Here is a 27,414-nt window from a genome sequence, read left to right as displayed (position 1 = left end):
AGGCCTGAAACGTCAGCTTTCGTGCTGCTTGGCCTGCTGTGTTCATCCAGATTTACACCTTGTTACCTCAGATTTTCCAGCATCTGCAGTTCCTACTATCTCTTGCTCCTGATATTGCCTGACCTGCTGTGTTCGTACAGTCACAGGTTTGCCTCCACTCTCCTCTTTCACTGATTGGTTGGAGTACTAACCCCGCCTCTCGTCACCAGTTCCATCTTCCAGCCCCACCCCATGGTTTCTATTGGTCGTGAACGTCATCAACAAGGCTGGTTCGGCGCGTGGTTAATTGTGATTGTGAGCATGCGTGCTTGCGAGTGATGGTTGGAAAGGAATGTTTGGTTGTCACTCGCAAAGGCGGTGAGTGAAAGTAAGAGGGCAGCGTTCGGCACAATATTCAGGCAAGAAGTTTTTGTGTTTGCCTGGATGAGGTTAAAGGCCCAAACAGGGGTTTTCTGGTGCTGCGATTTAAGCCGCAGAGAGCCTCACGGTCCTTCCTAGAAACAGACCCCGGCTAACGGTCGCCACTTGCTTCAGCGGGAGGGAGATTGCGCAGGCGCGGTTAGTGTGTGGAAGTAACAATGAGCGGGTGGGGCCGTGTGTAGCCCACCCACCCCCGACATCCCAGTTTCTGTAGTGGGCCGCCCGCGCGAGTCTTGTTTCATTACTCCCGGTGGGAAGGATTAGACCGTAAGACTACCTGCAGGTTACGCTGTTGATTTCACAGCTTTATCTCCCCACGGTCCGGAGCTGTTTGCCTTGCACTGGAGATAATTTCTGTTACTGAGCTAATATTGACCATCAGATACAAGGTTAGCAACCTAAAACATATTAGCCTCACCACGAGTGATAATGGGAACTGCAGATGCTGGAGAATCCAAGATAACAAAGTGTGGAGCTGGATGGACACAGCAGGCCAAGCAGCATCTCAGGAGCACAAAAGCTGACGTTTCGGGCCTAGACCCTTCATCAGAGAGGCTCTCTGATGAGGGGCCTAGGCCCGAAACGTCAGCTTTTGTGGTCCTGAGATGCTGCTTGGCCTGCTGTGTTCATCCAGTTCCACACTTCGTAATCTTAGCCTCACTATTACTGGATTTGTAACACTAAAATTAAAACATTGAATGACCCTCAAAATTGCACCCAACATCGTAACCAGACTTTATGAATGATAGAACTTGGTGAGCCAGTTTATAGCAGGGGGAAATAGCACTAGCAAAAACAGATGTTGTTGGAAAAGGTCAGTAGGTCTGGCAGCATCTCTGAAGAAAAATCAGAGTTAACATTTGGAGTCCATTGACCCTCCCTCAGAATTGGACCCAAAACGTTAACTCTGATTTTTCTTCACAGAAGTGCTGAGCTTTTCCAGCAACTCTTGCTGGCTAGTGCTATTTCCGCTTTCTATAAACTGGCTGACCAAGTTCTGTTATTCATAAAGTCTGGTTATGATGTTGTGTGCAGTTTTGAGGGTAATTCAATGTTTTAATCTGACGGATTTACAGCATTCATAGTTCTTTCAGTATTAAGAAATAACACTAACCTGAACAAAATAAATGTAAACAACTAGGCAATCTAGTCAATATCTGTAATTTAAACATAATTTTCTATGTTCATAACTGTCACTCAATGATTGACAGACACAGATAAGGGATATATTGAACAGAAAATAAAATAAATGTAAATTGTCAGCTCAGTTAAACAGTTTCAAACAATGGAAACCAAGCCTTCGTGCAGGCCTTGGATAATGAGTGGTTCGCAGGTGTGGAAAACTTTATCTAATTTCTAAGTCAGCGGTGAATGTAACCAGTTTCAGCAAAGTTCTGGATATATTTACTTATTTCCTCCATATATGTTACTTTTTCTCAGAATATTCAGCAATTTGATAACTGGAGAGTAAATGAAGAGGCACAACAGCCAGTTCAGGAGATTCCAAAATCACCCCGCACCTCCTGTACCTGCAGTTTGTGTGGTGAAGCTACTCCCAGATTGCTGTTTGGTAAGGAATGACAGAATTTTCATCCACTGGTGATAATGTAGTGCTGATCTCTCTGTCAGTGACAATAATATTATTTTTGTTATTTTTCTATCCCATGTATAATGTAATATAAACATAGAAAATAGGGGCATTGTGGCATTTGATCCTCCTGCTCTATTCAGTGTGATCATGCCTGATAATCCCACTCACTAACCTGTTTCCACTTTACATCTATACCCATCAATACATTTAGCCCTCGCAAAATATCTGTCTCCTTTTTGGAAGCTTTCAATGTTTTGGTCTTAACTGCTTTCTGTGACAGCGAATTTCACAGACTTAACACTCTAAGTAAAGAAATTTGTCTTTACCTCAGGTTCTGTACAGCCTACCCCATTTTCTTTAAACTGTGACCCCTCTGATTCTGGACTTCCTGGTCACTGACAGCATTCTTCCTGCATTTGCCTTATTCTTGTTAGAATTTTCATCGAATCCCTACACTGTGGAAACAGGCTGTTCAGCCCAATGAGGCCACACTGACCCTCAGAGCATCCCACCTAGAACCATCCTCCAAGAACCCACTTAATCTACACATCCCTGAACACTATTAAAATTTTGCATGGCGATCCACATCTTTGGACTGTGGGAGGAAACTGGAGCACCCAAGGGTGGAATCGAACCCAGGTTTCTGAAGAAGGGTCTAGGCCCGAAACGTCAGCTTTTGTGCTCCTGAGATGCTGCTTGGCCTGCTGTGTTCATCCAGCCTCACATTTTATTATCTTGGATTCTCCAGCATCTGCAGTTCCCATTATCTCTTCCAATTTTATTGATTTGTGTGAGATCCTCTTCATTCTTCTCAACTCCAGTGATTTTCGTCCTAACCAATCCATTCTATCTTCACGCACCAGTTCTGCCATTTGTAGAATCAGTCTGGTAAACCTTTAGTACTACCTCCATGGCCAGAACATCCTTCATCAGGTAAATATTTCAGAACTGCACAAAATACTCCAGATGTGGTCTCACCAAAATCCTGTACAATTTCAGCAAGATATCCCTGCTGCTGTACTCAAATCCTCTCTCTATGAAGGACGACATACATTTATCTTCTTCACCTCCTGCTGGACCTGCATGCTTACTTCCAGCAACTTGTATACAAGGACACCAGGTCTCACTTCAACTCCCCCTTTCCCAATGTATCTCAACAATCTGCCTTCCTGTTTTTGCGATTAAACAGGATACCATTTATCTATGTAATACTTCATCTGCCTTGCATTTTTGCAAACGCAATCAAATACAAATCGGAATAAGGTATATCCGCATCCTCCTCACAGTTCACTGTTCCACCCACCTTCATGTTTTTTCCATGCTTGGAGATATGACACCTAAGTTTCTTCCACTAAATCATGATGTATATTCTGAATAGCTGGTGTTCAAGTACTGATCACTGCAGTACCACACTGGCCACTGTCTGCTACTCTAAGTTCCCTGTTTATTCCAACTCTTTGTTTCCTGTCTGCCAGCCAGTTCTGTATGTGTGTCAATACACTACCCCCAATCCTATGTGCTTTAATTTTACATGTTAATCTCTTCTATGGGACCTTTTGAATGGCTTCTTAAAGCTGAAGTAAACAACATCCACTGCCTCCTTATCAACTCTAAAACATTGCGTTCTTGAAACATTTGAGCAGATTTGCCCAGCATGATTGTCCTTTTGTAAATCCATGCTGACTGACTTTGTCCAATCCAGTCATGATTTCCAATGTTAGGCTAACCAGTTTATAATTCCATGTTTTCTCTCTGCCTCCATTATTTAACAAGTAGTAGGGTTACATTTGTTCCCCTCCAATCCATAGGAATTGTTCCAGAGTCAACAGAATCTTGAAAGATGACCATTGATTTCCTCTATTTTGATTCAAACCCCAACTTTCAGACTGTGTCCACTATTTCTTAGGCCACTTACTTAAGTACTCTGGGGTGTAGATTACCAGGCGATGCGATTTGTTGGCTTTTAATCCCATCAATTTCCCCAACACCAATACTCTACAGATTTCCTTCAGTTTCTCCCTGTCATCTGTTCCTCAGCATTTTAGTGATGGGTCTGTCACTCAAAGGATGACACACATAAAATATGTAGTTAATTGATTTGCCATCTCTATTCCACGTTATAACTTCCCCTGTTTCTGGTTGTGAGCGATTTTGTTTTCATAAATTTTTTTCTGCTCTTCTATACGTTTAGAAGCTTTTACAATTAGTTTGTATGTTCCGTGCAAGGTTGCTTACTATACTTCATTTTTCCCCTCTTCTTCAATCCCTTAGTCCACGTTTGCAGAAATCTGAACTGCTCCCAGTCATCAGGTCATAGAGATATATAGCATGGAAACAGACTCTTCGGTCCAATTTGTCCCTCCCAACCAACTATCCTAAATAAATCTAGTCCATTTGCCAGCATTTGGCCCACATCCCTCTAAACCCTTCCTATTTATTTACCCATCCAGATACCTTTTGAATGTTACAATTGTGCCAGCCTCCACTACTTCCTCTGGCACTTCATTCCAAATATGCACCAATCTCTGTGTGGAAAAGTTGTCCCTCGGGTCCCTTTTTAAATTTTTTCACCTCTGCTGGTCTTTTTAGCCAATTTGTATGCCTCTTCCTTGGAATCAGTACCGTACTATCCGTAATATCCCTTGCTAGTCTTGGCAGGGCCACCTTTCCTGTTTTATTTTGTGCCAGACGGGAATGAACAACAGTTGTGATTCCTCCAGGTGCTCTTTACATGTTTGTTATACATTTAAATTATCTTCCCCAATTTATTGTACCCTGTCAGTGCCTCATAGCATCGTAATTTCCTCTGTTTAGAGTTCAGCCCGTAGTCTCAGAATCAACTCTGTCATTCTTCATCTTAGTGAAGACTTTTATTACTGAGTTCTTCACTGTTCCACAAGGGGCTTCACACAGCTGGATTGCCAGTTATTCCCTTCCCATTGCATAATTTAAAATTTTGAAATTAGAGTTGCCATCATCCCAGAAGATCACCAGACTGCTGTCTCACTTGTGTGTGTGAAAGAGAGAGAGAGAGGACTAATGATGCTTTAACCTGAAGGTCACCACCATGCCTTGGGCAAGGGGCAAGGTTAAGAAAATGGGGCCTTCATGGGGACCTCAGCCAGTACAGGAGTTGAGCACACACTGTTGGCATAACTGCATCACAACCCAGCCATCCACCAATATGAGCTAACCCACCCCCAGCCATTACGAAGCATGCAGTTCAGGATGGCCTATCCTCCATTTGGGGCCACAGTGTATCGAATCAGCAAACAATCTTGTAGATACCAGAGGAATTTCTCCTCAGTGGTGTTAGTACTGATTTGATTTACTCAATTTATGTGAGGATTGAAATCACCCATAATAACCATAAGGCCGCAGGATATAGGAACAGAATTAGGCAGTTCAGACCATTGAGTTTGCTCCACCATTTGATCGTAATTGATATATTTCTCAACCCATTCTCCTGTGTTCTGCCTTCTCCTGTAACCGTTGATCCACTTACCAATCAGGAACCTATCTCTCTCTGTCCTGAATACTCCCAATGGCTTGGCCTCCACAGCCCTTTACAGCAATGAGTTCCACAGAATCACCACCCTCTGGCTGAAGAAACATCCCCTCATCTCAGTTCTAAAGGGTCATCCCTTCACTCTGAGGCTGTGCCGTCATGTCCTAATCTCTCCTACTAGCTGAAAAATCTTCTCCATGTCCACTCTATCCAGGCCTCTCGGTGATCTGTCAATTTCAGTCATATCCCCATCATACCTCTAAGCTCCATCAAATACAGACCCAGAGTCCTCAACTACTATTTTTATGAAAGCTGTTCATCCTCAGGATCATTCTTGTAAACCTTCTGTGGACCCCTCAAGATCAGCACACCCTTGCTTAGCTACCCAGCCCAAAACTGCTCACAATATTCTAAACACGGTCTGACCAGAGCTGATACAGCTTTCAGAGTACATCTCTGCTTTTGTATTCATGGCCCCTTGAAATAAATGTAAAAATGGCATTTGCTTTCCCAACTGCCAACTGAACCTGCATGTCAACCTTAAGAGAATTCCTGAACCTAAGTCCCTTTGCACTTAAGATTTCTGAAGCCTTTCCCTGTTAAGAAAATAGTCTGTGCCTTTATTCTTCCAACCAAAATGCATAAGTTCACATTAGCCCACATTATATTCCATCTGCCACTTCTTTCCCCAATTTTCAAGCCTGTCCAAGTCCTTCTGCAGCCTTCCCTCTGCTTAAACACTCCCTGTCCTTCTACCTACCTTTGTGTCATCTTCAAATTTAGCAACAATGCCCTCAGTTCCTTTGTCCAGATCATTAATACGTAACATGAATAGTTGTGAACTCAACGTTAGTCCCTGTAGAAGTCCACAAGTCTGTTGCCGTCCTGTAAAAGACCTTTATCCTGACTCTCTGCCTTCTGCTAGTCAGCCAATAGTCTACCTTGCCACTGACACCATGCTCTTATCTTATTTAGCAGCCTGCTGTGTGGTACCTTGTCAAAGGTCTTCTGGAAATCTAAATAGGTTATGGCGACTGGTTTTCCTCCATCTTACATGCTACTTACCTCCTCAAAGAATTCTAACAGATGTGTCAAACATGACCTCCCTTTGATGAAGCTGTGTTGACTCTGCCCTATTTTACCAAGCGCTTTCAAGTACTGTGCAGTCTCATAGACTCTAAAACCTTAACAACAACTGAGGCCAGGCTACCTAGCCTGTAGTTTCCTGCCTCTGTCTCCCTCCGTTCTTAAAGAGGGGTGTTGCATTAGCCATTTTCCAGTCATTTGGGGCCCTCCCTGACTCCAGTGATTTCTGAAAGATCATCACCAATGCCTCTACAATCTCTTCTGCTATCTCCTTCAGAAATCTGGGGTGTAGTCCATCCACTCTCGGTGATTTACCCTTCTTCAGACCAATCAGCTTCCCCAGTGCCTTTTCCTCCATGATGACCACTTCACTCACCTCTGAAGTTCTGCTATGCTGCTAATGTCTTCCACTGTAAAAACTTCTGCAAAGTACCTGTTTAGTTCCTCCGCCATTTATTGTTCCCCATTTCTACCTGTCCAGCCTCATTTTCCAATGGTCCAATGTCCCCTCTTGCCTCTTTGTAACCTTCATAAAACTAAAAAAATCTCGTGGCCTCCTTCAATAATACTAACTAGCTTACTCTTATATTTCATCTTATCTCCTCTCATTGCTTTTTAGTTATCCTGCGCTGGCTTTTAAAGGCTTCCCATTCCTCTGACTTCCACTAATCTTCACCACATTGTATGCTTTTCCTTTTGTTTTTATGCTCTCTCTGACTTTCCTTGTCAGATATGGTTGTTTCAGTCCCTTAGAATGTCTTTTCTTCCTTGGGCTGAATTTCTGCAGTGTCTTTTGAATAACCCAAGAAACTCTGGTTATTGCGGTTCCACTGACTTCCCTGCTAGGCTCCCCTTTCCATGCCATTCTGGCCAGCTCCTCTGTCATGTCTTTGAGTTACCTTTACTCAATCATAAAATATCGGTTTCAATCTTCTTCCTTTCAAACTGCAGTGTGAAATCTATTGTATTATGGTCATTGCTATAGAGTCATACATCACAGAAACAGACCTTTCAGTCCAACAGCCCATTCTGACAATAATCCCAGGCCACAACGTAAGTCCACCGGCCTGTGCGTGGCCCATGTTCCTCCAAACATTTTTTATTCGTATACTTAATCCACATGTCTTTTAAACATTGTAACTGTACCTGCATCCACCACACTTTCTGGAAGTTCTTTCCACGCACAAAATTGCCCCTCGTATCTTTTTGAAATCTTTCTACTCTCAGGTTCAAAAAATGCCCCCTTAGTCTTGAAATCTCCATTCTAGGGAAAAGACACCTGTCATTCACCTTATCCACACTCCTTATGATGTTGTAAACCTCTGTAAGGTCACCTCTGAACCTCTTATGCTCCAGTGATAAAAGTCCCAGCTATCCAGCCTCTCCTTAAATCTCAAACCCTCCATTCCTGGCAAAATCCTGGTAAATCTCTTCTGAACCTTCTACAGCTGAATAACATCCTTCCTATAACAGGGTAACCAGAACTGGACACAGTACTCCAGACGAGGCATTCCTCCACCTCCCCTGTGCTAATTGAGTCTGCCCCATAACACATCACTAAATCCAGAATTGCCTGTTCCTTATTAGTCTTTACATAAGCTGCTCCAAAAAAAATCTCATAGACATTCCACAAATGTGATTTCTTGAGATTCGCTGCCAGTCTGATTTTTCTCAGTTCACTTGCGTATCTAAGTCTCCCATGATTATTGTAATAATGCTTTCCTGACACACCTCTATCTCCTAGTTTATTTCCTTCCCCACATCCTGACAACAGCTAGGAGGCTTGTGTACAACTCCTTTCATCATCATTTTCTCCTTTGCTGTCCTTTAATTCTATCCACACAGATTTTTATCCCTTCCAATTCTATAATTTCATTTCTTACTAACAAGGCAACCCCACCCCCTCTGACTGTCCTTTCGATAGGATGTGTATCCTTGAATATTTAGTTCCAAGCCCTGATCCCCTTGTAACCACATTCTCTGTAATATCCACAACACTGTAGATGCCAATTTCAATCTACACTGCAAGCTCATTTACCTAGTTTCATACACTGTGTGCATATAAGTACGATATTCTCAGTTGACTGCTCCTCTTCTCGTAGTTGTCCCATGCTGTGCCTGAAGTTAGATTCCTGACCCTTTCCATTACTTTCTGACCTAGTACTTGTTGTGGAAACTTTAACCTGTGCTGAGCCCTCCCCCAATTTTACCTTTTCCCACAATTTTCTATGAAACTGGAACCAACCCAGATGATTTAGTTTGAAGTCCTATCCACAGGCCTCATTTGTGTGATTCACCAGGACTTTGGTCCCGGTGTGTTTCAGGTGGAGCCCATCCCATCTGAATGGGCCCTCCCTTCCCCAGTACTATTCCAACATTCAATGAATTCAAACACATTTCTTCCACACTAATCTTTCAGCCACGCATTTACCTCTTTCATCTTGCTGACTCTATACCAATTTTCTTATGGCTCAGGTAGTAATCCAGAGATTATGACGTTTTTTGGTTCTGTTTTTTTAACTTAGCCCCAAGCTGCTCATATTCCTTCAGCAGACCCTCTTTCCTCTTTCTGCCTATATCAACAACTAGGTCGTTCCGCTCCTACTGCAAGTTCCTCTGCATCCCAGATGAGATATCCTGAACACAGGCAGCAGCCAGGCAACACAACCGTAAGGACTTTCAATTCTGGCAACAGAGAAGAGTATCTATTTCCCTGACTACATTCTCCCTGATTACAACTACATTTCTCTTTTCTCCACATCCCCTTTTGAATGGCACTCTCTGTCACATGCTGTGGTCAGTTTGCTCATCCTCTCTACAGCCCCCGTCTCATCCACAGAGGGAGCAAGTATCTCAAACTTGTTAGCCAAGTTGAAGGGCTAAGGCTCTGTGGTTGATTTGTTCACCAAGCTGGTTCGTTAGTTTGCTGACATTTCATTACCCTGCTGGGCAGCATCATCAGTGCAGCCTCTAGTGAAGCGTTATTATGTTTTCCTGCTTATTATATAAATTCTGGGGTCCGTTGGAGTTGCTTACCTCATTTCTGGTTTTTCTTTGCAGTGCTGTGTATATATAGGGTCTAATTCTACATGTTTATTAATGGTCTTCTTGGTGGGGACCCACATCTTATCCTAATACGTGATTGTTACCATGACATTTGTTCAAATATTTAATGTTTTCACTCACACTCGAACATCACCATCCCCGCCCCTCCATAAGTCAAGTCTGCCAGCCGCTTATCCCAGGATTTTGCGGGTACAGTAGTCGCAATTCCAAGGAAGATGACAATGACCATCAATTTTCCCATGTCAGTGTCTTCCTCTATTTTATCATATTATCTTAGTTTCCTGTGAAACAAGCATAGTTTCTGCACTTATTTATGGTTTGGTCTATACCTGTAATTGTATTTAGAGTGTTAATCTTCTCAGCCAATTCATGTACGTCAAAGGCCGGTTCCAGCTTTCCATTACTTCCCCTCATCCATTTGGTTGGAGGGTGGATGTTTCATCCATTGAATTCCTCTTTTCATTGTTCCTTCTTTTTCATTTCCGTTGATAACTCCTTAGGGGTCAGACGGACTCCTCAGGCTTAAGAGGTAATGGATGTACATTTTGCTCCGGTTGTTTTGGTCCCATGAATACCCTGGCCTGGGTTTCAAACCAGTTCCACTCTAAGTTTCCTAACTTTGGGGCATCACATTCTTCCAACATTATGTGTAAATGATAATTATCTGGCCCCCCTCCAAATGATTTTCACTGGTTACTATGATACCAGCCACTCTAGTTAGGGGCTGTTTGCACCTTGTATACTGATGTGATTGACAAAGCAAGCCTTTCAAACGGTTTGCAAAGCTAGCGAAGGATGCTGTTTAATGTACAGGTATGATTATCAATTGCCCCACCTGCAGCTCCACTGGGTTTGTCTTAGAGTTAAAGTGGGCCTTAAAATATTGTTTCTTCATTCCCATGTTACTTGTGGCTGCAAGTCACTTTTTTATACTCTTGGCCAGCTGTTGTTCCCATGTTTCTTTCATTATTCCATCTACTTCTGGCTCAGATAGGTCTATTTGTAGCAGTGTCTTCATATCTCTCAATCCACCATTAACCTATTAGAGGTAAGATTATATTAGATTCCCTACAGTGTGGAAACAGGCCCTTTAGCCCAACAAGTCCACACTGCCCTTTTGGAGCATCCCACCCAGACCCAGCCCCCTATAACCCACACACCCTGAACACTACAGGCAATTTAGCATGGCCAATCCATCTACTCTGCACATCTTTGGACTGTGGGAGGTCCTCTGTCTCAGTCCTCTATAGGAAGCTACAGTGCTTCTTACTATCATCAGGACATAAGGAAGCACCATCAGCCAAGTGGTTTCTGGCCAGTGTATTCTTCAAAGTTCGTTTAATCCTTTCAACCACTCTATTGGATTGGAGTCTAGCTACTGTTTCAGTCCATTGTTCATCCATCTCTCTTTTTCTTGGTGTTGACACCACTTCTAAGTAACTCACTTCCTGCTTCATTGTCACTTATTTTACTATTTTCTGTCTCCGTTGATTTCCATTTCCAGTTATCAGTTTAATAACAGGGTTTGTTTCCCTGTGTAATGCATTCTGTTGTATTGTACAGCACTTTCTTGCTAACCACCACTTCTCTTTCACACTAGATGTACTAATTGTCATAACTCTCTTTAGTCAACTGTAAAAAATGCAAATGTGGATAAAAATACCAAATTATTACAGACTGTTCCCAACTCAACAGTTCCTTTCTGAACCTCTTTAGTACACAATCTCTGTTTCACTATTCTGTCAGTTTCAGTACACTTCCCGCTCCATCACACTGTCTGTCAGTTTCAGTCTAGCATATCACAATGTTATTCTAATTTCACTTCATAGAATCATGGAATTGTTTCAGCACAGAAACAGGCCGTTTGGCCCATCATGCCTGCACCACTTCTATTCTAAAATGTCAATCAATTGCCTTTTCCCCATATCTTTCCACACCATTTCTATTCATACAATCATTCAATCTCTTTTGGAAAGACTCAATTGAACCTGCCTCCAACACATTTCCAGGCAGCGCATTCCAGACCCTTACTACTCGCTACGTGAAAAAGCTTTTTCTGGCACCACCCTCATTTCTTTACACAATGCTTTAAATCTATGCCCTCTTTCTTTTTTTCTAAACAAGTGGGCACAGCTTCTCCTTATCTACTCTATCCAGCCTGCTTTTGATTTTTAAAACTTGCATCAAACTCCTTTCAGTGTTCTTCTTTCTAAGGAGAAGAGTTCCAGCTTGTTCAATCTTATCACCACCACTGATGATTCTCATTCCTGGAACAAATCTGTTAAATCACTTCAGCACTCTCTCCGGTGCATTCATAGTTTACCTATAATTTGGCATCCACAACTACACAATACTCAAGCTGACATCTAAAAAGTGTCTTGTATAACTTCAACATTACCTCCCTGCTCTTGTATTCCATGCCGCTGAAAATATTGTATGTTTCATTACCTTCTCTCTCTCTCGACCTGTCCTGCCACCTTCAATCATGTACGTATACATCCATGTTCTTCTGTTGCTGTACCATTGTTAGAATTGTGCTCCCTATTTTAGATCAGCTTTTCAACAATCTTGTGACCAAAGCGCATCACCGCACACTTCCCTGCATTGAATCTCATCTGCCACCGATCTGTCCACTGCACCAACTCAGAAATATTCCACATGAGTTTAACTACAATCCAAGAGTATTGATTTTGAAGTTTTCTATCCGGTTTGAGTTGGCACAGGGTATGTTGATCTCAGTGATTCAAGCCATGTCTAATCTCAGTAACTCTGCCCGTCAGTCCTCGATCTGATATGCAAGGTTGTTCACTTTTGTGAAGTGCTCTCATTGTAATCAGTCCATGGCGCGGGTTACATAAAGTCCAATTACATAACAAAAAAAGCTGTATTAACCTCTTATGCTCTACATCTCAGAAGGAGGAAGGGGTGAGGCCATGAGTGAGGGAAATACACCCTGAACTGTGTTCACTCCTCTGTTTCCCACCTTACAGGGATAGAGAGGGGTGAGGCCGCGTGGCATGTGAAATGAAGCAATTTTAAACTGCAATATAACTTAACCAGGAGCCAGTTTATTTCAGCGAATACAGGGGATGATGGATGAACAGGACTGATGCGAGGAAGCAAATTGGCAGCAGAGTTTTGGACAGTCTCACATTTCTAAGTGGGTTGTGGTGAATGTGAGAGGTGGGTCAGGAATATATTAGAATCATTAAACCTAAAACTAACACAGGCATCGATCAGCGTTTCAGCTGCAGGTGAGCTAGTATGAGGTGGTTAAAGGTGGTGATCTGGAGATTGGCATATCTGGTACTGGGGTGATTTGGATGTATGGTCACAATCAGATGGGGCAGTAGTCTGTGAGGACGGTGGTGGACGGCGTTTAAGGATAGATGCTGACAGTGGATCTAAAGGGGAGAGAGAGGAAAAAGAGAGAGAGAGAGAGAGAGAGGACCATTACAATATCAGTGAATATGGCGGAGTTGGATCGTTGACAGTTTTAATGGGAATAAGGCCAATGAGTTGAAGATGAACAAGACGTATTCTGAAAGGGCAGAATAGGAGACACGGAAGATGCAAGATCAAAGCTTTGAATAGAAGGAACTTTAGAGATTCAAACAATTTCAATATGCGAATGATGGCAATAAAACGATAATTTGAAATGAAATAAAATATGTGGAGAAACTCATCAGATATGAGCACCTGTGGAGAGAGAAAGAGAGTGAACATCTGAGTCTAACTTCTTCAGAGCTCTTCCTCTTTTTCTTTCTTGCTTTCTTGCTTTCTTGCTTTCTTGCTTTCTTTCTTTAATTAATAAAGATGGTGGTTAGCCTTTAGCCCTTGTCCAGTTCTGGGAGCTGTAGTCCCACCCCGCTGTGTACACAGAGGGAGAAATAAATTCCCTACTGGGGTTTGAAAGAGACTTGCACAACATGTTTACTTATCCTTCTGGAGCAACTGGCAGCTTCATCGCGCTCTCACTCGGCCATATTCAAACATTCGTGAATCCAAGGAATGATCATCCCACTATCGCTATTACTCTTAAACAGGGAGTGTCCAATGTTTCATCTCACATCATTCCTGTGAAGAATTTTCCAGAGGAGTTCCCTAATTTCCTTGTTCTAATGTATGAATCAAATTCTTATTTGGGTATTCTTTGATAGGAGGAGTGTTGCCATCGATTCACCTAGCAACACGCCATTCTAATTCTGTGATTGAGCCATTTATTGGTCTTAGAACAAGTAGAATCTGTCACTTTTATATTTTAGTGAACATTAAGACACACCTCCAAGCTTGTTTCTCGGTCATTCCCAGTTTTTAAACTTATAAACCAACAACTGGGATATTAATAAAACCACACAGGAGAAGAACTTGCTTTGAAATTGATGACTTGACACTGCCAGTGGAATTAAGTGCCATAGTTCAACACAAAAAGCAAGGTTTCAGAGGAACATTGCCCAATGTGGGTATCAAACACATGATCTGATATTAAAAACCTTGCTCTACAACTGAGCTTGCCGGACACACAGCCAGGCTGTAACCACATCTCTCATCAAAGTGAGGTTACTGCTTAAAAGCCATGCAGAAAAATAAATTGACTACCAGGGCCGACAGCTCTGATGTTTTGTGTTCAATAATCAGTAAAATCACAACTTTTGCTTCCTTCTCAAACTTGACATCCAGTTTCATCAGCATCTTTGCCTGGATTTAATGATTTATGCCTTCATTTTGAAAACAGATTGGCTTCAATAACCAACAAAAATTAAATGACAAACCTGACAAACAAGCAACAAAAAATGTGTTACTCACTGACACGTTTTCAGTGCTCACATTCAGATTTGCAATGGCTGGCATTTTACTAAAATGAAGGAATTACACAGCTGAAACCTTATAGAAAGGTGGTGAGTGACTTTTATAGATAACTCACTTTGTACTTGCGAACTTTGTAAATGCGGCTCAGACATTTACTGATCAAGACATAATCTCCCTCCATTTTCCTGAGTTTGTGCTCGGTGTATTGAGAGGTAATGACCCAGGTGGGAGTATCTTAAGCCAAAGGCCATAGCCTACTGACGGAAGCTGCAGTTGTCAGTAGCAGAAGATTGGAGAGTGTAGAGCATTGCTGTTTTCTGCATTTCCCTGTGTTATTCCCTATGGAGCTGAAGAAAGCTTGTTTGGAATGAAGAATGTACGGATTTCAAATGAATTATTTAGGAATATGGTCAGTTAATTCTGTTGTTATTGTGGTTATGAGAATATTGGTATAAGATGACTGGGCATAAATGTACTGAATACTTACAGAATGGTCAATAATTCGAGAATATTTTCTTGCAGCCAATGTCCCCATTTAGAGGTCGAAAATGTGTGACAAGTAAACAGAAAAGTTTATAGGAAAATAGGAACCAGAATAGGCCATTCAACCTGTCGCGTCTGCTCCACCATTCAATGAAATCATGGCTGATCTGCGGCCTAACTCTATTTAACTACCTTTGGCCAATATCCTTAGTACCTAATCAACTGCTCCTGCATTCACTGCCAATTGTGGAGACCTAATGTTCGTGTAAAATGTTTGCGGTTGGCCAGCCAAATGCTTCCCAATGCAGGGCTATCTGACCCTCGGCGAGCTTTCTTTAATAAACTGTCCCTGGGGCTTCTACCTACACTGTGACGCCATATTACATGAGCAGTGATGGCCTTCAACTATTGTGATGCAACAATGATGCTGGTCCCTGGAACGTGAATGTGAATTACATATTCATAAATCTGAATATAAGTCATATGGTACTGAATTATTCAAAGAAATGTTATTACATCTCCAGGTATTTACATTTGTACATTACAATCACAGACATTTGCGTTTGTCCAGACTCGAGGAGGTTGCTAAGTACTGTTCCCCAGAGTCAGTATTCGGGCGACTCTCTTCTGGGCAGATATTAGTGACTCACATTATGAACAGAGCGGGAGATTTCAAAATCCTAAATGAGACAAGAATTCACAAATGAGTTAAACAATGCAGATAGCCACAGAAACTGTGTCTAAAGTCCACATATCTAAAAAGAAGTCTATTTGCTCTGTGACCTTTTGCACTCTTCTGCGTTTTCCTTGTGTCTGGTGTGCCAATAAGCATTAGTCTGTGTCAACAAAGATTTGAGGCTTGGTCTCACAACATTTAAGTGAATCGACTGGCTTAAAGTCCTCAATGGTGGGATTGGGAGATGTTAACTCTGCAACAGAGACTACAATGAAATAGACTGAATAGTGCCAATGTGATAGTGAATATGAGATGAGATGATGCTGCAGTGAAGTTGCAGACAAAGGGAGGGAGGGTTAGCGACTGTGGGAGGGGGGGAAAAAGTCACCTTTGAATTCTAAAGCATTAACCATAGATTGCCAGAGAGTGGGGTTTGAAGGAGCAAAATAATCGCCTTGGAGAAATATTCATGTTAAAAAAAAGGCTTCCTTACCATATTCTTTTAGCACGTGTGACAGAGAATAAACTGGGGAGAAGCATTCACTACAGTGGCTCAGACTCAAAGCGAGCTTGCTGTGGCCACAACGCAGGGTGCTCATCATGAAACAATCACAGTGCCACAATGTACACTGTGTTGATAAATACAAATAAGTACAATGTCCAAGAGCAGCACCAGCCACAGAAAAGTGCATTACCCACAACAAGAATACTTGCAAGGCAACGGACAGAGATGAGAGAACTCCGACTGAGGAGAATTGTTGAAATTTCGTGCTCCGGATGCTTTTGGAAGTCTCACAACACCAGGTTATAGTCCAACAGGTCTATTTAAAATTACAAGCTTTCAAAACACTGCTCCTTTCTCAGGTGAACTGGAGAGAGGCGCACTGACACAGAATTTATAGGCGGACAGACAATAGGGGGAGAATTCTAGGTGATAAAAAGCATCAAGTGCAATTGGTATGAGTAGAGTGTAGACTGGCTGAATAACAAGTCTTTGCAGGTAGTCAGAGATAATGCGAACTACAGATGCTGGAGAATCTGAGATAATGAAGTATGGAGCTGGATGAACACAGCAGGCCAAGCAGCATCTTAGGAGCACAAAAGCTGACGTTTCGGGCCTAGACCCTTCTTCAGAGAGTTTAATGTCAGTTACGTCAGCATTTTCCTTACACAAGGAAATACCCACTGTTGCCGACAATCATATAATCCCAGTTCCCAGACCCAGAGTCAGAGAAATTTAGTGCTGCACCCGTGAAGATACAACCTTCAGAATGAGCACGCAGAGCTATTCTGTGGCTTCCCTTCTGTGACTACTGAGGCTGCGAATGCTCCTGTTCAGAGGTGAGGGAAAAGTGAATAGTTGTCTCATTTTACAATATCATTAATAATCAGCAACAGTACTTGCTCAGACAGCAGAGTGGCACGGGGGAGGGAGCTTGGCTCATTACTCAGGTAGATTAATCAAAGTCAGCCTCTGCTATTTACATTAAACAAAATGATGCTTGCCACTTTCACAACAACAGCTGCTTTTGCTGACAAAGTTCTAAGCCAGCTTCTTGCTCCCGGTAAATACATCAGTCGGAGAATGTAGTGTAGTGATGACGTATTGAATTAGTCATACTTCAGGTCTGGGACTAGTAACTGGTGACTTTCAAATTCGATGAATGAAATCTGGCATGCAAACCTTATCTCAGGAACAGAGATTTCCTGTAACCCCATTCATTCATGTCCCTTCGGGAGGGGAAATCTGCCGTCTGAACCCAGTCCTGCCTACAAATGACACCAGAACCACAACAATATGCCTGACCCTTAATCCGAGAATTCCTACAGGGTGGAAGCAGGCCATTTAGCCTATTGAGTTCACACCCAGCCTCCTAAGAGCATCCCACCCAGATCCACACCCACTACCTTATCCCATATCCCTGCATTTCCCATGGCTAATCCACATAAACTACACATCCTTGGACTGTGGGAGAAAGTCCACACAGAAAGAGAATGTGCAAACTCCATACAGACAGTCGCCTGAGGCTGTGATCAAACCTGGGTCCCTGGCACAGTGAGGCAGCTGTACTGACCACTGAGTCACCATACCACCCTCTGACATCAGTTCAACATTAATTAGGGACGAACAGCAAATACTGTCCTGGCTAGTGATACCCACATCCCATGGGAAAATGAGCAAGAATAAAAACACATTTACAACAGGGGAAATTGGGAACTAGTGCCTTTGTAGATCAACTGATAGGTCCATCCAGGGTGGACCCAAGGACACCAACAGAGAAACCAGGAAAATGTGGGGATTGTGGGACAGGTTTTAATTACCCGCTCAGGTGTAAACTCATTTACTCGGTCACACTGAGAAGAGGCTGTTCATCAGCCTCATATGTGGTAAGAGATCACTCACAAAAACAACCTCCAGAGATACCAGCAAGTTCACATATCACAGCTGGGGTTAGATTCTGCCATGTTGCTCCTGTTATCCCAACCAGGAATGAACTGTATCAGAGATAATGGGAACTGCAGATGCTGGAGATTCCAAGATAATAAAATGTGAGGCTGGATGAACACAGCAGGCCAAGCAGCATCTCAGGAGCACAAAGGCTGACGTTTCGGGCCTAGACCCTTCATCAGAGAGGGGGATGGGGGGAGGGAACTGGAATAAATAGGGAGAGAGGGGGAGGCGGACCGAAGATGGAGAGTAAAGAAGATAGGTGGAGAGGGTGTAGGTGGGGAGGTAGGGAGGGGATAGGTCAGTCCAGGGAAGACGGACAGGTCAAGGAGGTGGGATGAGGTTAGTAGGTAGCTGGGGGTGCGGCTTGGGGTGGGAGGAAGGGATGGGTGAGAGGAAGAACCGGTTAGGGAGGCAGAGACAGGTTGGACTGGTTTTGGGATGCAGTGGGTGGGGGGGAAGAGCTGGGCTGGTTGTGTGGTGCAGTGGGGGGAGGGGATGAACTGGGCTGGTTTAGGGATGCAGTGGGGGAAGGGGAGATTTTGAAACTGGTGAAGTCCACATTGATACCATATGGCTGCAGGGTTCCCAGGCGGAATATGAGTTGCTGTTCCTGCAACCTTCGGGTGGCATCATTGTGGCAGTGCAGGAGGCCCATGATGGACATGTCATCAAGAGAATGGGAGGGGGAGTGGAAATGGTTTGCAACTGGGAGGTGCAGTTGTTTGTTGCGAACTGAGCGGAGGTGTTCTGCAAAGCGGTCCCCAAGCCTCCGCTTGGTTTCCCCAATGTAGAGGAAGCCGCATTACACATTCCACATTAAGCAGAGGTTCACCTGCACATCTGCCAATGTGGTATACTGCATCCACTGTACCCGGTGCGGCTTCCTCTACATTGGGGAAACCAAGCGGAGGCTTGGGGACCGCTTTGCAGAACACCTCCGCTCAGTTCGCAACAAACAACTGCACCTCCCAGTCGCAAACCATTTCCACTCCCCCTCCCATTCTCTAGATGACATGTCCATCATGGGCCTCCTGCACTGCCACAATGATGCCACCCGAAGGTTGCAGGAACAGCAACTCATATTCCGCCTGGGAACCCTGCAGCCATATGGTATCAATGTGGACTTCACCAGTTTCAAAATCTCCCCTTCCCCCACTGCATCCCTAAACCAGCCCAGTTCATCCCCTCCCCCCACTGCACCACACAACCAGCCCAGCTCTTCTCCCCCACCCACTGCATCCCAAAACCAGTCCAACCTGTCTCTGCCTCCCTAACCGGTTCTTCCTCTCACCCATCCCTTCCTCCCACCCCAAGCCGCACCCCCAGCTACCTACTAACCTCATCCCACCTCCTTGACCTGTCCGTCTTCCCTGGACTGACCTATCCCCTCCCTACCTCCCCACCTACACCCTCTCCACCTATCTTCTTTACTCTCCATCTTCGGTCCGCCTCCCCCTCTCTCCCTATTTATTCCAGTTCCCTCCCCCCATCCCCCTCTCTGATGAAGGGTCTAGGCCCGAAACGTCAGCTTTTGTGCTCCTGAGATGCTGCTTGGCCTGCTGTGTTCATCCAGCCTCACATTTTATTATCCAGGAATGAACTGTGTCTGGGTGCCTGTTCCATCGAGTCATACAGCATGAAAACAGACCCTTCAGTCTACAACCAGTCCATGCTGAACATAATCCAAAGCTAAACTGCCTGTTCCTGGCCACTACCCCTCCAACCCTTTCCGAAATACACGTCCTATCCAAATATCTTGTAAATTTTATAATTTTACCCACATCCACCACTTCCTCAGGAAGTTCATTTCAACACGAACCACCCTCTTTGTAAAGGATTTGCCTCTCATATCTTTTTAAAATCTGTCTCCTTTCATCTTAAAATATATCCCACTTCTAGGGAAAAGACAACTATCATCAACTTTATTCATACCCCTCATTATTTTATAAACTTCGAAAGGTCATCTCTCCAGTGAAAAGTCCCAACCTATCCAGTCTTTATAACACAAATCTTCCATACGCAGCAACATCCTGGTAAATATCTTCTGAATCCTCTCCAGCTTCATAATATCCTTCCTATAAATAGGTGACTATATCTGGAAACAGTATTCCAGAAAAGGCTTCACCAATGTCCTGTACAACGCTCAACATGACTTCCTAACTCCAGTACTAAAAGGATTGAACAATGAAAGCAAGCATGCCAAACGCCTTTATGTGACACAAATTTCAAAGAGGTATGTACCTGCACCCCTAGATCCCTAAATACTTCTCAAGACTTAGCACTGATTGTATAAGGCTTACCCTTGTTGTTGTACCAAAATGCAATATTTCACATTTATCCAAATTGAACTCCATCTGCTATTTTTCAGCCCATTGACACATTTCATCAAATCTCTTTGTAATCTTACAGAATACTCTTCACTGTCAGTAATGCCACCAATTTTGGTGTCATCTACAAACTTACTAACCATGCCTTCTATGCGTTCCACTGTTTTCTGATGCAGATCAATAGTTTAGAATTAGTTGTGGGGGCCAATATTTAGAATTTTGCAGATGATACAATTGGTCTTGTAGTTAACCATGAAGAAAGCTATAGGCTGCAGGGAGATATCAAACAATTGGGAAGAAAAATGGTAACAGGAATTCAATCCAGAGAAATCAGTAATAATGAGTTTGGGGAGGATAAATAATAAAAGTGAGAACACTGAGTGGTGTAAAGGAAGAAAACAGACTTTGTAGTGGACATTCACAGATCCCAGAAGGTCATTGGACAGGAAAATTAGGTAGTCAAGAGCGTTTTGGGGTACTTTCTGTTTTTGACCACAAACTGGAAGATAACAGCAGGGAGATGATGCTGAACTTTAGCTGTCATTGATTCAGGAAACAGCTACAGCACTGAACACAATTCCGGTCACTGCATTAGTCAACTCAAAAAGACATAAGACAGAAGAAAGAGGGCAGAAATAGGCCAATTGGCCCATCACGTCTGCTCCACCAGTCAGGGAGATCATCGCTGACACCACTCCAACTCAGGATGGTATGCACCTTGGAGGGGAACTAGTACGTGGTGTTGTTTCAAAACATCTTCTACATAGAACATAGAACATTACAGCACAGTATAGGCCCTTTGGCCCTCGATGTTGTGCCGACCTGTCATACCAATCTGAAGCCCATCTAACTGACACTATTCCATGTACGTCCATATGCTTGTCCAATGATGACTTAAATGTATTTAAAGTTGGCGAATCTACTACCGTTGCAGGCAAAGCGTTCCATTCCCGTACTACTGTCTGAGTAAAGAAACTACCTCTGATATCTGTCCTATATCTTTCACCCCTCAATTTAAAGCTATGCCCCCTCGTGCTCACCATCACCATCCTAGGAAAAAGGCTCTCCCTATCCAACCCTCTGATTATTTTATATGTTTCAATTAAGTCACCTCTCAACCTTCTCTCTAACGAAAACAGCCTCAAGTCTCTCAGCCTTTCCTCGTTCGACCCTCCCTCCATACCAGGCAACATCCTAGTAAATCTCCTCTGCACCACTTCCAAAGCTTCCACATCCTTCTTATAATGCAGTGACCAGAACTGTACGCAATATTCCAAGTGCGGCCGCACCAGAGTTTTGTGCAGCTGCAGCATAACCTCTTGGTTCCAGAACTCGATCCCTCTATTAATAAAAGCTAAAACACTGCATGCGTTCTTAACACGCTGTCAACCTGGGTGGCAACTTTCAAGGATCTATGTACATGGACACCGAGATCTCTCTGCTCATCGACACTACCAAGAACCTTACCATTAGCCCAGTACTTTGCCTTCTGGTTACTCCTACCAAAGTGCATCACCTCACACTTGTTTGCATTAAACTCCATTTGCCACCTCTCTGCCCAGCTCTGCAGCTTATCTATGTCTCTCTGCAACCTACAGCATCCTTCGTCACTATGCACAACTCCACCGACCTTAGTGTCGTCTGCAAATTTACTAACCCATCCTTCTACGCCCTCATCCAGGTCATTTATAAAAATGACAAACAGCAGTGGACCCAACACCGACCCGTGCGGTACACCACTAGTAATTGGTCTTCAGGATGAACATTTCCCATCAACTACCACCCTCTGTCTTCTTTCAGCAAGCCAATTTCCGATCCAAACTGCTATAATTCCCACAATCCCATTCCTCTGCATTTTGTACAGTAGCCTACTGTGGAGAACCTCATCGAACGCCTTGCTGAAATCCATATACACCACATCAACCAGTTTACTCTCATCTACCTGTTTGGTCACCTTCTCAAAGAACTCAAGAAGGTTTGTGAGGCACGACCTACCCTTCACAAAACCGTGCTGACTTTCCCTAATCAATTTATTCTTTTCTAGATGATTATAAATCCTATCCCTTATAACCTTTTCCAACACTTTACCAACAACTGAGGTAAGGCTCACTGGTATAATTACCAGGGTTGTCTCTACTCCCCTTCTTGAACAGGGGAACCACATTTGCTATCCTCCAGTCGTCTGGCACTATTCCTGTAGACAATGACGAGTTAAAGATCAATGCCAAAGGCCCGGCAATCTCCTCCCTGGCTTCCCAGAGGATCCGAGGATAAATCCCATCCGGCCCAGGGGACTTATCTATCTTCACCCTCTGAAAGATTTCTAATACCTCTTCCTTGTGAACCTTAATCCCACCTAGTCTAGTAGCCTGTATCTCAGTATTCTCCTCGACAACATTGTCATTTTCTAGAGTGAATACTGTCGAAAAATATTCATTTAGTGCTTCCCCTATCTCCTCTGACTCCACACACAACTTCCCACTACTATCCTTAAATCTTCTGTTCTTGTTCTTCCAGGTTTATGGGCTGAGTGAGTTCCTCCAGTGCATCTTATAGATGGTGTATTCTGCTGCCACCGTGCCTCAGTAGTGAAGGGAGTAAATATTGGAAGTACTGAATACGCTGCCAGTTCAGTGCACTGAGTTGTCCTGAACTGTTTTGAGCTTCTTGAGCGTTGTTGGAGCTTCAACCATCCAAGCAATTGGACAGTGTCCCATTACATTCCAGACTTGTGCTTTGAAGATGATGCACAGGCTTCTGGGAGTCAAAGTTGCATATCAAGAACAGCGAAGTCAGCAGTTACTTAGGGTTCAGAGATCATCTGTATATTTTAAGATAGTCACAAGTGTTACTTCTGGAGGAAGGCATGGGTGCTGTGAGCAAGTGGTGGGGACAGACAAGCTCTGAAGATAATACAAAAGTGCATTATTTGTTGAAAGTAGAGAACAGCATCCTGTTCATATCAATCATTTACTGCAAAAAAAGTTTATTTTATACCAATATTAGATGTAGCTGCTGTGACATGAAAATGTATTAACGTTCTATTTTGAGCTATTAATGGCAGAATGTCTCCCCAGCTAGATTCACATACCTCTTCCACATATCTGGTACAATTCATTTTATGATCCACATAAGTCTGAAGACTTGACATTTGTAAAAACTCACAATCACATTAATATTTTCTATTGACTCTAATTTTACGATTGCTTGATACAATAGTCTGTCAAATGGAGCCTAAATGTAGAGGATAGTCGCTGGCACCTCTAGAATTCAGCTAGTTGTCCTATGTTTGACCAAGAATGTAGGGAGATCTGGAGTGAACCTTAGCTCACACTGAGATCCACAAGCACGATATTGCCAAGCAAATGCTGTTTAATATCATTGTTGTCTCCTTGTTGAGATCACGTTTACGTTTTGACAGGCCAGATAATGGACTGAAGCACTGTCCGCACACAGACCACATGCTTGGTTTCTCTTCGCTGTGAACGATGATTTTTCTTTCCAAGTTCAAGGGTCAATCACATTCAGCCCCTGAGAGTTGAGCATTGCCAACAGCTCTTGATCTCATGTTTGATTTGAGCTTCCTTTCTAATTACCTGTAAAATAAATTGAAAGCCGGAAGTGGAATGAAAGCTGCTGGATTGTCATAAAAACCCACCTGGATCACTAATGTCTTTGAAAGGACAGAAGTTGAAAAATTAAGGACAAACCAGGCTGTGTCAACTGGCTGCAGCTGTCGTTATTTCTGCAGAGCCAGTGAGCGGTTTGAGTGATACAACAACAATGCAGTCTGTGTAACAATACAAACTATACAACTGGCTGATCATAACCTGTGTCTGTCTGTAATTGCATAAATGTAAATGACCTGGTCGTGCTGAAAAAGTATTACTGTTAGCAAGTGGGAATTAATGTGCCCCCTTCAGATATGTACAATCCCCCCCTGCGTACTGATGAGACTGCATCTGGAATACTGTGTTTTGTACTGGTCACTACTTATGAGATGTTGTTAATACATTGGAAGCAGTTTGGAGGAGGTTCAATGGACTAATGCCTGGAATAAGAGAATTGCCTTATGGGGAAAGACTAGACAGGCTATGCCCATATCCTCTGGATTTCAGAAGAGAAAGGGGAGACTGAAGTAAAACATGAAAGATCCCGAAGGGACCAAATCAGGCAGGTACTGGGAGAATCTAGAAGTAAAGATTATTGTTTAAAATTAAAGGTGAGACCATTTAAAACCTAGGAAGACAGCAAACATTTATTTTCTGTGAGGGCTTGGTATCTTTGGAATTCACTTCCAGAAAAGACAGTGAAAGCAGAATCTTGAATTTTTTTTAAGGCAGAGGCAGACATATTCTTGATGATCAAGATGACGGAAGATTCTTGGGGAGATGCAAGCACGTAGATGTGAGGTTGAAATCAGATCAACCATGATCCTACTGAGTGGCAGAGCAGGCTCGAACAACCAAGTGGCCTACTCCCATTCCTCTGTCATATGTTCGAATAAACCAGTGAACAAAGAAACTTGAGTCTTGTTGGGTTACTTCGGGTGAGGAGTGTGTTTGAGTTCCCATTTCACCCACCGTCTGAAAATAGTTCCTTTCTATGTACCTGACCAACTTCAATTGACATCTTTAAAATTTTTAATCAAATCATCCCGCAATCTTCTAAATTCCAGGGGATGCAGCATTCCTGGTGAGATGATGCATTTTGATAGAAGGGGTGGGGAAATTATGAAATAGGAACAGAAGTACCCATTCGGCCCCTTGAGCCTCAGACTTCATAGCCGATTGATTTAGGCGTCAATTCCATGTTAAACGTGACCTTGAAAACATCTTTTTTTAAAAATTCAATCATGGAATGCAGGCATCACCAGCTGGCCCTAGTTGCCTTTGCGAAGGTGATGGTGAGCTGCCTTCTTGAACCATTGCAGTCCATGTGCTACAGGTGAAATGTGCTATACCCAAAATGCTGCTAGGGAGGAAATTCAGGTTTTTGACCCAACAATAGAGAAGGAATGTCAATATATTTCCAAGTCAGGATGGTGAATGGCTTGGAGGCAATTCATACGCAACAAAGAATCTCAGAGATCTAATACATTTGAAAAGGCCCCGCTGCCCCCATCTGATCTTGTCACTATCTTCCAAGTACTCTGTCATTACATCTTTTGTAGTGGACTCAAGCATTTTCCCCTTAACTAGCATCAAGCAAATTCCCTGTTTTCTCTCTGTCTTTCTTTTTAAATACTGGAGTTATTGTAGCTACACTCCAGTCCCTAGGATCTCTTCCAGAATCTAGAGAATTTTGGAAGATAACCCCTAACACATCTGCTATTTCTCGGGCCACTTCTTTAGGTACTCTGAGATGGAGGTTATGAGGCTCTGGGGATTTCTCTGCTTTTAATCCTACTATTTTCCCCAATATCATTTTCCTAATATTACTAATTTCTTTCACTTCTTCCTTCCCATTCGGCCCTGTGATCGGCATTATTTTTGAGATGTTATTTATGTCCTTTTTTTTAAGATATCGCTTTGTACATCATTAGAAATCCCCCTGTTTCTGATTGTAGGAGACCGTTTATTCATCTTTACTATTCTTTTACTGTCAATCTTGAATGAACAATTTAATGAAGACCATGAAACTGTTGTTGATCATCAGGAAACAACGCATCTGGTTCACCAATGTCCTTTAGGAAAAGAAATTGTCATCCTTTACCTGGTCTGGCCTGTATGATTCCAGCCCCACAGTTGACTCCTGACTGGATGGGCAACAAATTCTGGCTTAGCTAGTAATGCAAATCCTGTAAATGAACTTAAACAATGTTTTATTTGTATGAACCCTGCAAGCATACTCTCATACTCTTATTTTCTCCCTCTTCATCAATCCATTTGACTCCTTTGGCTGAAATCTAGCCTGTTCCCAATCCTCAGGTCCGATGTTTTATTTGGCCAATTTGTATGATGCTTCCTTAAATTTAACTCAGAACTCAGAAATAGGAAGGATGCAGTAACAATGATGGGGCTGTACTACAGGCCTCCCAACAGTGAGCGTGAGATAGAGGTACAAATATGTAAATAGATAATGGAAAGGTGTAGGAGAAACAGGGTGGTGGTGATGGGAAATTTTAATTTTCCCAACATTGACTGGGATTCACTCAGTGTTAAGGGTCAAGATGGAGCAGAATTTGTAAGGTGTGTCCAGGAGGGTTTTCTAGAGCAGTATGTACGTAGTCCAACTCGGGAAGGGGCCATACTGGACCTGGTGTCGGGGAATGAACCCAGCCAGGTGGTTGAAATTACAGTAGGGGACTACTTTGGAAATAGCGATCACAATTCCGTAAGTTTTACAATACTCATGGACAAAGATGGGAGTGGTCCTAAAGGAAGAGTTCTAAACTGGGGTAGGCCAAATATACCAAGATTCGGCAGCATCTGGGGAATGTTGATTGGGAGGGACTGTTTGAAGGTAAATCCACATTTGATATGTGGGAGGCTTTTAAAGAGAGGTTGATTAGCATGCAGGAGAGACATGTTCCTGTGAAAATGAGGAATAGAAAAGGCAAGATTAGGGAACCATGGATGACAGGTGAAATTGTGAGACCAGCCAAGAGTGAAAAAGGAAGCATACATGAGGTCTAGGTGACTGAAGACAGACAAAGCTTTGGAAGAATATGGGGAATGTAGAGCGAATCTGAAATGAGGGATTAAGAGGGCTAAGAGAGGACATGGGATATTGTTGGCAAACATGTTTAAGGAAAATCCGAAAGCCTTTTATTCATATATATGGAGCAAGAGGGTAACTAGAGAAAGGGTTGGCCCACTTAAGGACAAAGGAGGAAAGTTATGCACTGAGTCAGAGAAAATGGGTGACATTCTTAATGAGTACTTTGCATCAGTATTCACCAAGGAGAGGGACATGACAGATGTTGAGGTTAGGGATAGATGTTTGCTTACTCTAGGTCAAGTTGACATAAGGAAGGAGGAAGTGTTGGGCACC

At 43.0% G+C, this 27,414-nt stretch overlaps 1 protein-coding gene across 7 annotated transcripts in view; it reads left to right on the top strand.

Moving 5' to 3' along the window:
- The first annotated feature begins 255 nt into the window (after positions 1–255).
- Positions 256–27,414, top strand: part of LOC125449150 (gastrula zinc finger protein XlCGF7.1-like) — a 54,684-nt gene continuing 27,525 nt past the window's right edge. For 5 of the 7 annotated variants that reach the window (XM_059641737.1, XM_059641738.1, XM_059641735.1 and 2 more), the window contains exons 1-2: positions 586–809; positions 1,861–1,990. The gene's annotated coding sequence lies outside the window, so the exon portion shown is untranslated. Of the gene's footprint in view, positions 358–585; positions 810–1,860; positions 1,991–24,757; positions 24,943–27,414 lie in introns of those variants that run through there. The other 2 variants (XR_009443137.1, XM_048524807.2) reach the window with 2 other exon arrangements.

This window comes from Stegostoma tigrinum, chromosome 43 (assembly GCF_030684315.1).
Source record: "Stegostoma tigrinum isolate sSteTig4 chromosome 43, sSteTig4.hap1, whole genome shotgun sequence".
Lineage (NCBI taxonomy): Eukaryota > Metazoa > Chordata > Chondrichthyes > Orectolobiformes > Stegostomatidae > Stegostoma > Stegostoma tigrinum.
The sequence above is the reverse complement of the archived record's forward strand: the minus strand, read 5'-3'. Positions and strand labels throughout refer to the sequence as shown.